This window comes from Nelumbo lutea, chromosome 2, assembly GCF_056320005.1.
Source record: "Nelumbo lutea isolate HS-2025 chromosome 2, American lotus-T2T, whole genome shotgun sequence".
Lineage (NCBI taxonomy): Eukaryota > Viridiplantae > Streptophyta > Magnoliopsida > Proteales > Nelumbonaceae > Nelumbo > Nelumbo lutea.
In genome coordinates, this window is record NC_142685.1 from 15,854,763 (window position 1) to 15,869,549 (window position 14,787).

A 14,787-nucleotide genomic window follows, 5' to 3' on the forward strand; every position below is an offset into this window, starting at 1 on the left:
TGGGGACAGGTTTATCCCTATCCGAGTTCCTACGAGGATCCCCATTCCCCATATTTTTTATAATATCAATCATTTTGTTTTTATTTTTATTTTATTTAAAATTTTAAAAATAATTTAATTACAAATTATAATCCTATTCAAAAAAATATATTCAAATATATTTAAACATTTTTAACCATATTTTTTAAAATATTAATATACATACATACATATATAAACATAGCGCACATATATACATATGTATTAGCAGGGATCCCCACAGGGGTGGGGATTGCGGTCCAATACTCTCCATGTCCCCATGAGAGGAAAATCACCCATATCCCTGCCCCATTTGGGGTGGGTCCTCGTGGGGATCAGAGAAATAGGGAAAATTGACATCCCTAGCCTACAATTGAACCAAACCAACCCATGAAGACTCATAATTTTAGCTAAATTAATAGTCTAAATTTCTAATTTCTAATAAATAACAATAGTTTAATCTCCAATAAGTATTGAAAATTTGTAGCAAAAATACATAATTATTAAAAATAAATTTATAATAATAAGAATACAATAATTACAAAAATACAATAAGTACTAAAAATATACTAAATTAGTCAATAAGTATTGTAGTCTCAAATAATAGTTTAATCTCTCATAAATATTATTCAATAAATTCTAACAAAAATACATAATGACTAAAAATAAAATTATAAAATATTAAATAAATTTAATAAATTAAATTTAAGAAAGAAACAAAACATATTAATAATATGAAACCCTGTAATTTTGATGCTAGCATGTGCGTGTTGAAAGACACTTGCTAAAGTACTGAAATAATGACCCAACCCCATTAAGCAAATTACTGAATAAATTACGGTTAATTGAAAAAATAAATTATTGAAAATTTCCGTTAATAAGAAAACTAGTGTAATGCAAAATACAACTAATCAATTGAAGGAAATTTAAGGTGTTATTATGCAACCTAATAACGTAATGTTTTAATTAATCTTATTTCACGGCAACCCAATAGCCTAATAAATTGATTTGGTTCGGTTCCATTCATTTTTGTGTAAACCAAATCATGCTAGATTGGTCTTGGTGGACTAAGCAAAATTAAACCGATACTTAAGTTATATGGGTCAGATTTCATACACTTGCATGAAAAATCTGACCCATAATAACTGTCTTCCTTATCACCAGTTGTTCTGTTTGATTAATGCAGTGACGCAGCAGGGACGGTTTTTTTTTTTTTTTTTATAAGTAAAAAAGGAAATACCACTAAGAGAAAGAATAAGGAAATTGTTATATACAAGAAGGGTTGTCTGCTGCAGCAAATAAACTCTGAATCCAAACCTTCAGCTACCTAAGCCAGCTTATGGGCAGCCCTATTATAACTTCTAGGAACAAAACTAAACAGTGAATCAAACAAAAAGCCTACCAAGAAAGGGATGATGAACCAGTTTCCAAAAAACTAATAACAGATTGAGCATCTGACAATATCAAAATATGCATCCAATTCTATTCCTTAGGTTTAGTTTGGAAGGAGTATAGATGCAAATATGTAGTGTAAAACCTTGTAATTTGTATTATTTTTCTTGTATTTGTATTGTACATATTTGCATTTGTACTCCTTCCAAACTGAGCCTTAGCTAGAATTATTGCAGATTGAATAACAAAAAGTTCTATTACCACAAGCTTCCCACAAATATTCTTTTGACCTTGTGTAGCCACTAAAAAAGATTTATGAGAATAAAAAATACACACTCCAAAAGATGTTTATCGCAAAATGACAAAACATGCTTTTTGATTTGGTGTAAGTAGATCTGTCCCACTGTCCATATCCTTTCTTATCTTTACCTTTAAGTTTTTTTTTAATAGAGATTGAAATTTTTTTATTAACATTAAGGGGGGGGGGGGGGGGTACAAATCTTCAAGACAAAGGAACTCAAACGGGCCAAACCAAGTAGAGTAGTGGTTTGCCATCAAAAGATTAAAACCAGGGGAAAGGGCTGCACGAGCTAAATGGTGAGCAACCCTATTTGTCTTCCTACCAAAGTGGAGGACTTTAAATTGGGTCAAACGCCTTGAGAGGCCACAAATATCTGACCATACATTTTTTAGGGGCTTAAAGTCTGATTGTTTATTGGAGTTGACAGCTAAAATAGCTTATAGAGAATCAGATTCCACCAGAATTCTATCTACCCCTTCTTTTAGAGCTTCCCAACAGCCCAACCGAATGGCTCTTCCTTTAGCATCAACAATTGATTGGCAACGAACTCGATCTCCTCGAGCACCAACGACTTTCCCTTCCTGATTTCTTATGACACAAGCGATTCCTGCCCACCTAGAGGATGAGTCAAAGCTAGCATCACAATTCACCTTCATCCATTGGTTTGGAGGGGGGTGCCATTTATTGTTTGCTTTGGATTTTGGCTCCAAATGTTCTGTAAGTTGTAAGAGTTCCTTCCACATACTAGTGCTCTTCCTTACTACCAATAGTGGGTCCTGGTTTTCTCCCTTAAACATGACATCATTCTTGGCATTCCAAATTTGCTAGCATAGGATTGCTTGCAAAGATGCCCAAGTATCTAGGTCTTCATTAGGGTAGTTGGTCTTTTGAAACCAAGACATGATCCAAAAACCTATGCTCCTGGATTCCACACTCTTAAAAATAAAGCCTAATGGGGATTGGAACCAAATTGCCTTCGCAAATGAACAACTTAGAAGGAGGTGTTTCACATCCTCCTCTTGCCCACACCTTGGGCATATCCCATAAACCTTAATCCGCCTCTGTTTCAACTCCTTACCAACACCAATGGCCTGCCAGCACACCTGCCAAATGAAATTTTTAATTTTAGGAGGAACTTTTAGCTACCAAATTTTATTCCATAGAGATGGAGGTGCTTATGTTACGATACAGTTATTGGCTGCCCTTTTTGTTTCTTCATTTAACTTATAGGCAATTTGGTAACCAGATTTCACTGAGTACTAACCATCATTTGAGTAAGCCCAAATGAGTTTATCTTCCTCCTCTTCTATACTTAGTGGTATAGCCAAGATACAAGCAACCTCTGATGCTGAGAACAAACTGGTCAACATTGTCTAATTCCCATGGCATGGGTTGCATAAAATCAAATCATTTACTTTCAAGACCTTACATCTTTGGGGTTGGGGGGATGGATTTTAAAAACCTCAGAGGAAGACAACCAAGGGTCTTCCCAAATAAGTATGTTGGCCCTAGAATTGATTCGCCAATAGAGGCTGTTTTTAAGAAGTTCTATACCATAAGTGATACTTTGCCATAGCCAGGAGGAACGAGGTGGGCAATTTGAAGTTAGTAGTGGCGATTTAGCTAAATACAAAGATATAAGAAGTTTTCCTCACAAAGAATCTTGACTATTTAGTAGCCTCCGTGCCATTTTCCCAAGGAGGGCCCAATTGAAAAGCTTTAGGTTTTGAAAGCTCATACCTCCTTTAGATTTGACTAAGCATAGCTTATTCCAATTTAGCTAGTGTAATCTCCTCTCATTTGTTTTTTAACCCCAGAAGAAACTTGAGAATTTCCGGTTGATGTCGTCATAGACAGTCACTGATATTCTAAAGTGGCTCATGGTGAAGCCGTGGCAACAGTTTTGATAAGAATTTTTGTACTGACTTGGATAAGAAGCTTTTGTTTCCGCCCACTTAGCCGTTGAGAAGATTTACAATCCTCCTTCTAAAATGAGAAGGTTATTATTGGGAGAAGGTAATTATTGTTGTAACACGGAGGTTTAACTCTTCTAAAATGAGAAGAGATGGTTTCCCTATTTTGAGGTCGAATGAGCAAAGAATTCATTTTTGCAAGGGGGAGTTATTATTGGGAGAAGAGAGTGGTGGGATAGAGAAGGAAATTTTCATAAGTAGTCTAGGAGGGTTTCTTAAGTTTTCTAGGAGGATTCGATTAGCTTGGAATGTTTGGTTGAGTAGACTCCTATTATATCGCAATTAGGAATTGTGAACGATGAAGTGGGCCAAGCATGCTGAGATGTCGATATGAGAGAGGAGACTGCTAAAGTGGCTTCTTGAGAGAGCAAAGAGGTCGAGAGCTCTCGGTTGGGTAAGGGAGAAAGGAGAGGCCATCTGACATGGCCTTGATTACTTTATTGCATATATAGATAAATTATCGATAAATTAAATAATAAGATGCAAAATAAGGGTCTATACCATTGCAATTGGAGTAAAAAAACTAGGTTTAGATTGATTGTACATTTTTACCAATAAGATAACATATTACTTCTTGGCTCGTTTGTTTGCGATGTAAACTCTAGACCGGTGTAAATTTGCATCGAGCTCGCCTTTAGTACCGGTGTTTTTATACATCATAAATTGATGTATAACTCAATTTAAGAAAGTTTTTACATTGATAATCGATGTAATTTTAATATTATTTTTTCGATATAAAACTTTTATCAATTCTCTTCTCCAACGATTCAATCCACATTTTATGCTCTTGATAGACCATTACTCTACTCTAGCAATGCAAAAGTGTATTTACACCACAACCAAACCAGTCTTTAGATTTTCTTTGTATCAAGGTCCATATCTCCTACCCAATAGGGATAGTCCATATCCTGTACTTGATAAGGTCCATATCTTTTACTTTTAATCTTTTTTTTTTTCTTATTTTTGCTCCAAGGGGCTAAACAATGGTGATAGCCCATCCCCAAAACCCATAAACTCCCTTAACCCAAGTGCAAGTGGGACTAGAAAGTAGGAGACCTTACCAACTAAAGTATGTTGGGTAGGTTTGGGTAGGAGATACGTGCTCCTACACAATAGGGATAGTCCATATCTTGTACCCATAACCACCAATAACCCCCAACCTTTGTAGTAATGCCATTTGATATCAAACCTCCAATACTAGCTTGGATCTGATGACCACAACACCTTGCTTGCCATATCAACAAAGCTGCATATGTAAATGGTAAATCCAATTTACTAGGGGTGGCCAGCCAAGCTTATCACGAGTTATTTGAGCTTGGTTGAAATCAAGCTTGAGCCTGATAAATAGGCTTGTTTGTTAATTGAGCCAAGTTCGAGCACAGTGAAGCTCACGAGCCTAACTGAGCCTAGTATAATAAATAATTTTTTTTATTATATACATACATAAATGCATACATACATACATACATACATATATATACATATATAAATATAATAATAATAATAATAATAGTAATAATAATAATAACTTTTTATTATATATAATATTTTTATTTTTTATGTATAATAGTAAATAATTTTTATAATTTTTAATTTTCTGTATGTAAAATAAAAACATTTTTTATATGTATGTTTTTATTTTTGTATGTATAATAATAAATATTTTTATAATTATTTTTTTGTATGTAAAATAAAAATATTTTTATATCTATATTTTTTATTTTTTAGAAAAAATTTTGACTTGTAATCGAGCTTGAACTTGCGAGCTTTGAACCGAGCTGAGCTCGAGCTCAAGCCTAATACAATTATAGCGAGCCGAGCTCAAATAGCCAAGTATTCAGCTCGAATCCATTCCTACAGCTTACCCTACCCTATGTTAGGACCTAGTTTATTTGGGTTTAGGGTCAGGTTAGGGTTCCAATCCTTAAACCTATGTCAAGTTTGGATTCGACTGTGTATATCCAACTAGTCATGATGCCCTTGCATATTCTTAAATTTTTGCATGCTTTCTATCCCAATAACCTTAAAATTTAGGTTTTACTTTTCCACTTCTTTTTTATTTTTCTTCTTTTACCGTGGAGGAAGTGACATCTTGAAACATGTAAACAAATTTCAACTTAAATTAATGACTAATAGACTTAAAAAAAATGTTGTAAAAATACAATTGAAAGACTACGAGGAGGATTGGATCCATGTTAGGTTAAACTTTATAGGATTGGGATAGGTTCGAAAAAAAGCTTATTATTTAGTTGAGTCAAGTCTGAATTCAAGTTGAGGTGTTGTTGGGTTAGGTTAGGATTGAGGTAAACCCATTCCAAACCTAACCTGTTTAAATCCCTAACTATAGATCAAGAACATCTCATGTATTTTATATTGTTCTCGAGAGATGTTCTTGATGTGTTGTTGCATTGATGTGGCCAGCAATGTATTGCGGTCAGTAGATCTGGACTCCAGTAAAACCAACCAAGGGACTTATCAACTAATTTCCATCTTATTTGTTCATTTTTTACTTTACTCCCATCCTCTTTCTCTTTTACTTTATTCCTTCAATCTTGTTAATACATTAAGTCAAAATACGAATAATATGACTAGTTGCTTTATCCAAACACTACCCTTTATTTCAGAATCACATGATTCTTTATCTTTTGTGTTATATATCTTATCTCTTCCTTGTAAAAAATCATCATCATCAAATGACTTGTATATGGGCTACATGAATCTTATTTTGCCATTCCATTCAAATTTTCTTGTCAAAACGAACCAGGCCTAAATACACTTACCCTTTTCACACGAACTTACCCAAGAGAGCGGTTCCAGCTGAAAAACGAACCAGGCCTAAATATTTTCATTAAACATGACTTTTTTATTAATTAGCATGGAGTTTCGCGGCATCAAAATAAAGTAAGAGAACAGAACAATACCACGTTTGGTTTGACAGAAAGTAAGAGAGAACAAGAAAGTCAAGAGAATTCTTAAGACTCCATGTACTTGTTGTCTCATTTGCACTTATGGGCAGTGCAAATTTTGCATTCCAATAGGGACCACATCATCTTGTTTCCTATCATATACTATCAAAAAAAAAAAAAAAAACCCTTCTATCTCCATTCTCTTTTATATCAAGTAGGAACTGCATTAGTTTACTTTCTATTTTACCTCTTACAAACAAATAAGACAATGCAATCTGAAGCAAAAATAAGTCATAACTTACACTCAGCCTATGCATGTATGTACCCTATTGAAAATGAAATTCACAATACAAACCAAATCAGCCTAAATAGTTTTCTTTTTTTTTTCAGAAAAAAGGTACAAAGAATAAAATAATTTTAGGACACAATAGAAATTTAAGGTTATGTATTGAAATAAAAGGTAGGGAACAAGGTTTTTATGGGTTCCTTACCTTTCCTTACATTTTCATTCAAACCAAACACAGCCTAAAGAAATTTATTTGACAAAAGGGCAAAGTATGATTTAAAAAAGAGAAGTCATAGGTTACCAATAACAGACTACAACTACAAAATTTTAAGCTTATAAAAAAAAACTATAAATTTTAGGGTAATAGTATATAAGGGCAATTTTTGGGGTTTAATATTAATAAAAGTAATATATTTAAAAAAAAATAAAAAATAGGTCAACTTTTTTAAAAATAATATCAATAAAGGGAGAAATCACTGTTCATCTTCTTCTTCTTGCTATTTGTTCACCAGAGCCACTGTCCGCCGTCGCCCGCCACTACCCGCCACCGCCATCCGCTGCCGCCTGCTACTAGACCTGTTCATGGGCCGGGTAGCCCGACGGCCCGGCCTGGCCTGCACCCCGGCCGGGCTTGGTCATATAATTAGGCCCGCAAGCCTAACCTCGGGCTTAACACAGTAAGCCTGACTGTGTTTCAGGCTGGGCTCGAGATTTGTCAAAAAAGCCCGACCCAACTCAGTATTATATATTTTATAAAATATATAATATGTATTTTATATATCATATAAAATATATAAATAATATAATATTTATTGAAATATATATTTATAATTTAATATATATATATATTATTCTTTTCTTTATAATTTCAATCTCTCTCTCTATTCAATTGCTTCAACATTATTAATAATAATAATAGTATAGGCTAAATTTCGGGCCCGGGCCTAGGCTCGGGCTTCGGGCTTTTTATGAGGGCCAGGCTCTGCCCCAAGTTGTAGGCTTGATGGCCGGGCCGGGCTCGGGCTCAAGCCTTAAAAAAATTTGTTAATATACAGTAAAAGCCCAGCCCGAGCCCGGCCCATGAACAGGTCTACCTGCTACCACCTCCGCCCACCTCCGCCTCCACCTCTAGCAACGTTGCCGGAGGTGGCAACGACGACACTAGTGGTCTCTCTGTCCAACGCCGCCACCTCCGCCTCCACCTCTGGCAACGTTGCTAGAGGTGGGTGGAGACAAAGGTGGTGGCGGCAACGGGCAAAGGAATGACCACCAGTGCTGTCACCTTCACCTCTGCCTCCGGCCACCTTTGACAATGTTGCCGGAGGTGGAGGTGGCGATGAGTGGCAGCGGACGGCGATGGTGGGTGGTGGTGGGCGGTGGCAGACAGTGGCATACAACGGTTCTGGTGAACAAATGGCATGAAGAAGAAGATGAATAGTATTTTTGCCTTTCATTGATATTATTTTAAAAAAATTAACCTATTTTTGAAAAAAATTTAAATATATTACTTTTATTGAAAAAAAAAAGGGTTGATATGATCGCAACCATCAGGTTCCTGCACTTGATAGATACACCTCTTAGTTCTCTACTTGTCTTACATTGATTGCAATTACTCCTTTACCCCACTCCCATGTTAGGATGTCGTCAAGTACACAAAGCTTCAAAACAGCCCAGCTATTTACCAAGCAGCCAAGCTTTTTCCTGGACGGCTGGCAACAGTTGGACTTGCGCTTGACAGAAGTTTGATGATGGCTACGGGCTAGCTTGGCATTGCGTGGTCGGTGTCGATTTGGATTCTTGCTTTACACATTTGCGTGGAAGTTTTAATTATCTTCTTTCATGTTGTGTTGCGGAGATGATGAAGCTCATGCTCTTCAAGACGGCAAAGAATTGACTGATGAAAGAAAGGAAGAGACCATTTGATGTGATACAGAAAGGACGACCAAAATAATTAAGTGATAAGGAATGACATTTCAAATATCTTGCGAGAGACTGCATGTGTTTGGTTCTGACTTTTTGAGCCTTCTTCGTGGATAAGGCTTTTGTTAACAATTACTCCTTAAGTTTTGCACTAAAATTATTTTCGGTGATAGAGAGAATTCCTGGTTTCAAGTTCTCACTAATGAGATGATCCCTCAAAATTGGTCCATATCAATTTAAAAGCTCTCTTTTCATCAAGTTAGACCGGATACCAAGGTCAGATATTGGACCTCAATTTTTTACATGACTTTTGTTCAATGTTGATGTAGACTATCCTTTGACTATGTAAGGGTATCAATTAGACTGGATTTGGTTCAATTCAATTTGGTTCAATGTGAGTTCATTACAAATAGACTAGGTTCAATCTAATTCAATGAATATTTTGAACTGGTCCAATTCAATATTTAGACCATCAATTTTGTTCAAATTTGTTTTAATTTGGTTCTAACCCAAACCTGATCTATTAACACTTGTATTCTTATTTTCTATCAGTGAATCAGATATTAACTCAATTCAACCCAATCCAATATAAATTCAGCATAGATCAACCAGGTCCAATCCAATCCAATAAATACTTTGGACCATTAAATCTAAACTGGTACAATTGAATATGTCTTGTTGGTCCATCTAATCTGTCCAAATTAATTTTGGTTTGGACGTGATCCAAATAAGGAAATATACTAATACAAACATATGAGCCAAAATAATGAATACAATTCAGCTCGAAGAAATTCTTTTCCATTTGGTTTAATGCAATTGTCCATGATTTTCTAGTTTGCACCCCCTCACCTATGATTTGAGTAACTACTTTGGTTCTTGATTTGACGGAGATCACAGACGGCCTATCCATGTGATAGAGGCAGATAGCATCACTTATTCAAACATCCATTGTCTTGTCACTCTATCAGTGCAGTTTAAGCACGTTTATGGAACAGGTGTCTGCAAAACAATTATGTGCTTCCTGATCAGTGTGTTTAGTCAAAAATGAACTGCAAAACAAATTGCGGGATCAAATTTTTTTAAAAGAATATTGCACTTCAAACCAATTACTGCAAACAACACCATCGGCTTTCATGCTCACACTGTTCTCACAGTCACTTGCAGTCTTGCATTGGGAATATCTTCCCATAAAAAATTCTTATTAATGCATGGCTGTAAGAGGCTGTGCAAATGGTGTGAGCACTAAAACAGATCTCACCTTACACATCCATTGCTCTAGTGTGACTACCAGATCTTTCTAATTTTTTAGATCAGGCATGATTTCTTTTAAAATACAAATAAAAATTTATAGTTCTAGAAGTTCAGTTTGGAAGGAGTATAAATACATACAAAATACATAGTTTTGCACCCTAAAATGGGAAGCATAGGTTTGGAAACAACTTTTCCTTCATTCCCCTTTTAGTTCCTTCATTCCCCTTTTAGTACAAACACAGGAGCAGATTGAATCTGACAATAGACCCACTTGGACTAAAGCCACATATGATGAACTCTAATTAGGCATCTACTGAGAGAAAGAGGGAGAGAGAGAGAGAGACGATATAAGGCTGTCATATCCCAGTAGCTGCGCTTTCCAGCTTAGGAGTTTTCATTCTGATTGCTTAACACTTTTATAATACTGTTGATTGATTACAAGTTTTTTTTTTTCTTCTTCTGCTATGAAGTCTTTCCAGTAACACAGTCCAATCCTGTATTTTACATACATCTATGTTTTAGGGGGTGCTCGACAATATGATTAGTTTTGATTTTTGAAACAAAAACAAATGCCACATCATCAAGATCAATATAATTTTGTTGATGTGGCATTGTTATTTTTAAAACAAATCAACTATGTTGCTGAGCACACACACACACATACATACATACATATATACACATGCACACTAATGTGGACTGAGCATTCCAAGTTATTAGATTGGCGTTCCAACTGGAAGATACGTCAATTAAGAAATAATTTTTTTTTCTCACAACATAGAAGAAAATATGATGAACTAGAAAAATTGTAAGGATACAAATTTGTTTTCTTGTAAATCTTGCAGGTGTGTGATGTATGATGCGTGAGGCAAAAACCAAATTTGTAGATGCCTTATTATACTACTAGAAGTAGGGCTAGCAATCTTGACCCCAACCTATTTGACCCACCCATTCTAGTGGTGGGTCAATATGGGTTGAATACCATTGGGGTCGGGGGAGAGGGGTCAAGGTGGGGTTGGGTTGAGGGTTACCCATTGGGTTAGTTGAGGGTTAAGGGGAAATTGAGAAAAACAAAAAAAGGACTTAGGGTTTATTGTCTCCAATATTTGGCCTCTCACTCACTCACCCAAACATATCACCACCGGTACAGTAGATGATAGAATACCAAGATTCTTCTGCCTCTCCCTTAGTTTGCCAAACGAGATCTTTGCCACCAAGATTCTCACCGGTAGAAAATAGAGATGGCATAGCAAGCATTGTCGGCTCCTCCCTCACTCCACCAAACAAGATGTTGCCGCCAAGATTGTTGCCAGTGGAGAACACTGTTGCACTAGCAAGCTTCATCCTCCAAGATCTCTCTCTCTCTCTCTCTCTCATGTGGCTTGCTCGCTCAATTTTTATTCTTCTTTGCATTTCTTAGAAAATAGGGGTTCTTATTCCCTCATGTGCTTGACATAGAACGTCACAATCTTTTTTGTTTATTCGATTTTTTCTTGTTTATTTTTGAAAAATACATTTTTCCTTATTATGTTGCGTTTTTATTGAAATATATGATCTTTGAATTTTTCTATCATATGATGTATCTGATCAAGTTTCAATAATTTTTGTACTTTTCTATAAATTTTTGTTATTCTATCAATTTCTGTTTATAAATATTTTTATAATTTCTATTGTTTTTTTTTTTGCAATCTTTATGCTTTTCCTATAATTTTTGTTGTTTTTCTGCAATTTCCATTTTCTTCAATTGTTATATATATATATATATATATATATATATATATATATATATATTTGCGATCTTTGTATTTTTTCTGCAATTGTTTTTATAGTTTTCTATTTTTCTGCAATTTATTACAAATTTTTTGGATTTTTTGCAATTTTTGTTTTACATGAAATATATATATTTTGACATTTTATGTGTTTTTATGCATTTTTAATTTTTATTTTAAAATTTTAACTTTTATGTTTTTAGTTGCAATATATAATTATATATTTTATGCAATTAAAACATAGAGAAAAGAAGTTAGAGCCACCTTTAATTATGAGAAGATGATATCATAGCATTACTAAATTGCCATGCTTTTATTTAGGCACATCTATTTCCCTCATGAGATCCTTGTGAAAATATAAAGCAACCCTGCTCAATAGGACTAATAAAAGTGAATATACAGATCGAATTAAATCACTTGTTTTCAATAAGTTTTTTTTTTGGGGCAATTCGAAAACAAATAATGGAGACCATAGTTAGAAAAAAAAAAGATGCCCAGCAAAAAAAGCGATCGACAAAGAAATGATAACATCCGTACTTTGTTTGGGGCCTTAGGGCCCATGGCCCATGGGAAAAAGTGAATCTTCGAATACACTCACTGGGAGCAAGAGTGAAGGAGAGCTGAGTTTGGAAAGGTAGATTTCCTTCAGTCTCTCTAGAGAAATAGAAGGTGAAGCGAACACCCGACTTGGCAAAAAATAGAGTAGATACCTTGCCAAAATACAACAGAGATAGTTATATATTCAGATCAAACGGCAATAAAACCTAGCTAATTAAATTACCATTTTGGTGATAGTCCAGCTTTCCCATTTGCTCACATTTTTGTCCCACAAAAGATCTTATCAATAAAGCAGGTAAAAACTAAAAGGCACATTAGTAGGACATAATCTTTTTGAGACCACTTACCCCCACCTTTTAGAATCATGTTCTCCAAAACTCATTAAGGGTCATCAGTTTGTTTGCAGTGCTAATCTGAATCAGATAGAAATTTTGTAACTGCTCGTTCAGTTTTGTTCTTTTTTTTTTTTTTTAAGTATGAATTTGTATTCCTACCAGATATACAATTTGCATATATATTTTTTCTCACTTTTACTCATTAAGAATGCAAATTTTGCATCCCAAAAACTGATAGAAAATTTACACTACTTCCTACCAGATATACAAGAGGGCTCAACACCTCCACCAGTTGAAACCAACTTGACCCCCAAAAGACCCAAACCATGAAACTAAAAGGATCTTTTAAAAACCAAGAAATTTGCACCACCTTACCTCATTCTCAAATAAACAACCCTCCTCCTACCTCTATTTCTTTCATATATGGTAGAGTAGACCGCATAATTTTACTTCAATTCGCACAAACAATAAAAAATAAGACAAAATCAAATATGAAGCAAAAGTAAATCAGAAATTTACACTCAGCAAATTTGCACTCCCATGTATATGCATCTGTGTGCAAATGAATAATCAAACTGACCGATCAGCCTAAAGAAAGAATGGTTTCCTAACTACTTTCCCCTGAATATCATCATATAGTATACATATTTGGTTGGTTAGTTCCAGAATGATTTTGCATGTTGATAGGATGAGCAACCCTAACTAATAATGAAAGCACCTTCACAGGTAATAAGAATAAAGCCACATAACCAAACCCATTTTCCTCTCCCCTTCATTAGTTTGTTTCACACATGACCGTCTATTGGACTTGCCAAATGAATGCTTAAGCTTAATATGGTGCATGCACATGCAAAGTTGCATAGAAATATACCTTTTTCTCACTTAACCAGAGACGACATGATAACTTTAATTTCTGCAAAAAGAGCACACAAAATCGAAGAAGCCTAACTACACTTGATGAACAAATTAAAAAAAAAAAAAACGATATATAGAAATTAAGGGTGTGCAGTACTGTCGTAACTCATAAGCACATGAAGTCATGCACGTATAACTAGCTACGTACATGCAATATATATATATATAAAGGTTACGTTCTTTCTTACATGCAGGCAGGCAGGCAGGAGAGATTAAACTTGAGCATCATCATCATCATCATCATCAGCGTGGCTGGCATTAATTGTTAGTGAGGAAGAGGTAACCTGCATCCAGAGGATTAGATTGTGATCTATGAAATTGAGTTTCTAAACCTCAGGATGCAGATTACCCAGTCCTAACCCAACAAAAAGAAGGTTTGCTGTGGAGCTAGCTAGCTGCATGGAAGAGGTTGATGCGCTCATCATGTAGTAGTGTCTTGGCAAGCAATTTATAGTGGTAGCTAAAGTTACAGAGTTGGGAGTCATGGAGGGGCATTTCTCCAAGTAGCTAGATGTTGGTATTATCTAATTAAAGAGGCTGCTGCATAAAGTATAAAGCCAAGATAAGGTGCTCTGAGCAGAATCATCAATCAACAGAGATGATTTTGTTCTCTCCTAACAATGATAGGGTTTGTGATGACGACCTCCCTTTCAGTAGACAAGATGCATGTCATGTCAATTTAAATCTGTCCACACAACTATATGACCATGATGGTGATAATAAAAGAAACAACATCTACCTATATATTCAGTACGTCGTGCATGCATCTCGATGATTAGTGATGTGATTGGAGAGGGTGATCATTGTTGCCCCATGTCACTTATATACATATAAGCACTCTCTGTGCCTGAGATATATAGTGTGAGATATTCTCCATTTCTGCTCCTAGCTAGTTTATTTCTCACAATGCATAGAGAAGGTGAAGTGAATGAAACACACAAGCGATTGTAGTTATCTTCTGTCAAATTTGAAGGTCCCCATCAGCTTTATGCGTGCCAAAATATTCTATTCCCTGGGGGAATTGAGTGGCACCCATTTGCTTGGTGCACATCTATTTGGTTTTAAACTTTCCATACATTTAGAGGACAACTGAGATATTTGGTTGCAGGAGGTTAGGGAGGAATTTCTCTGATCAAACCTGGAAAAGTAGAAAGCTAGCTGTT

The 14,787-nt window shown here is 35.3% G+C and overlaps 1 long non-coding RNA gene across 2 annotated transcripts; it reads right to left on the minus strand.

Moving 5' to 3' along the window:
- Positions 1-12,213: 12,213 nt before the first annotated feature.
- LOC148868812 (uncharacterized) lies at positions 12,214-14,519 on the minus strand. Of its 2 annotated transcripts, XR_016106954.1 has the most exons (3): positions 14,364-14,519; positions 13,813-13,908; positions 12,214-13,622 (listed from the first exon to the last, which is right to left on the minus strand). It is a non-coding gene; the product is annotated as an uncharacterized LOC148868812 (long non-coding RNA). The 2 variants fall into 2 exon arrangements; XR_016106953.1 differs by lacking the exon at positions 14,364-14,519 and having other exon boundaries at positions 13,813-14,303.
- Positions 14,520-14,787: the final 268 nt, after the last annotated feature.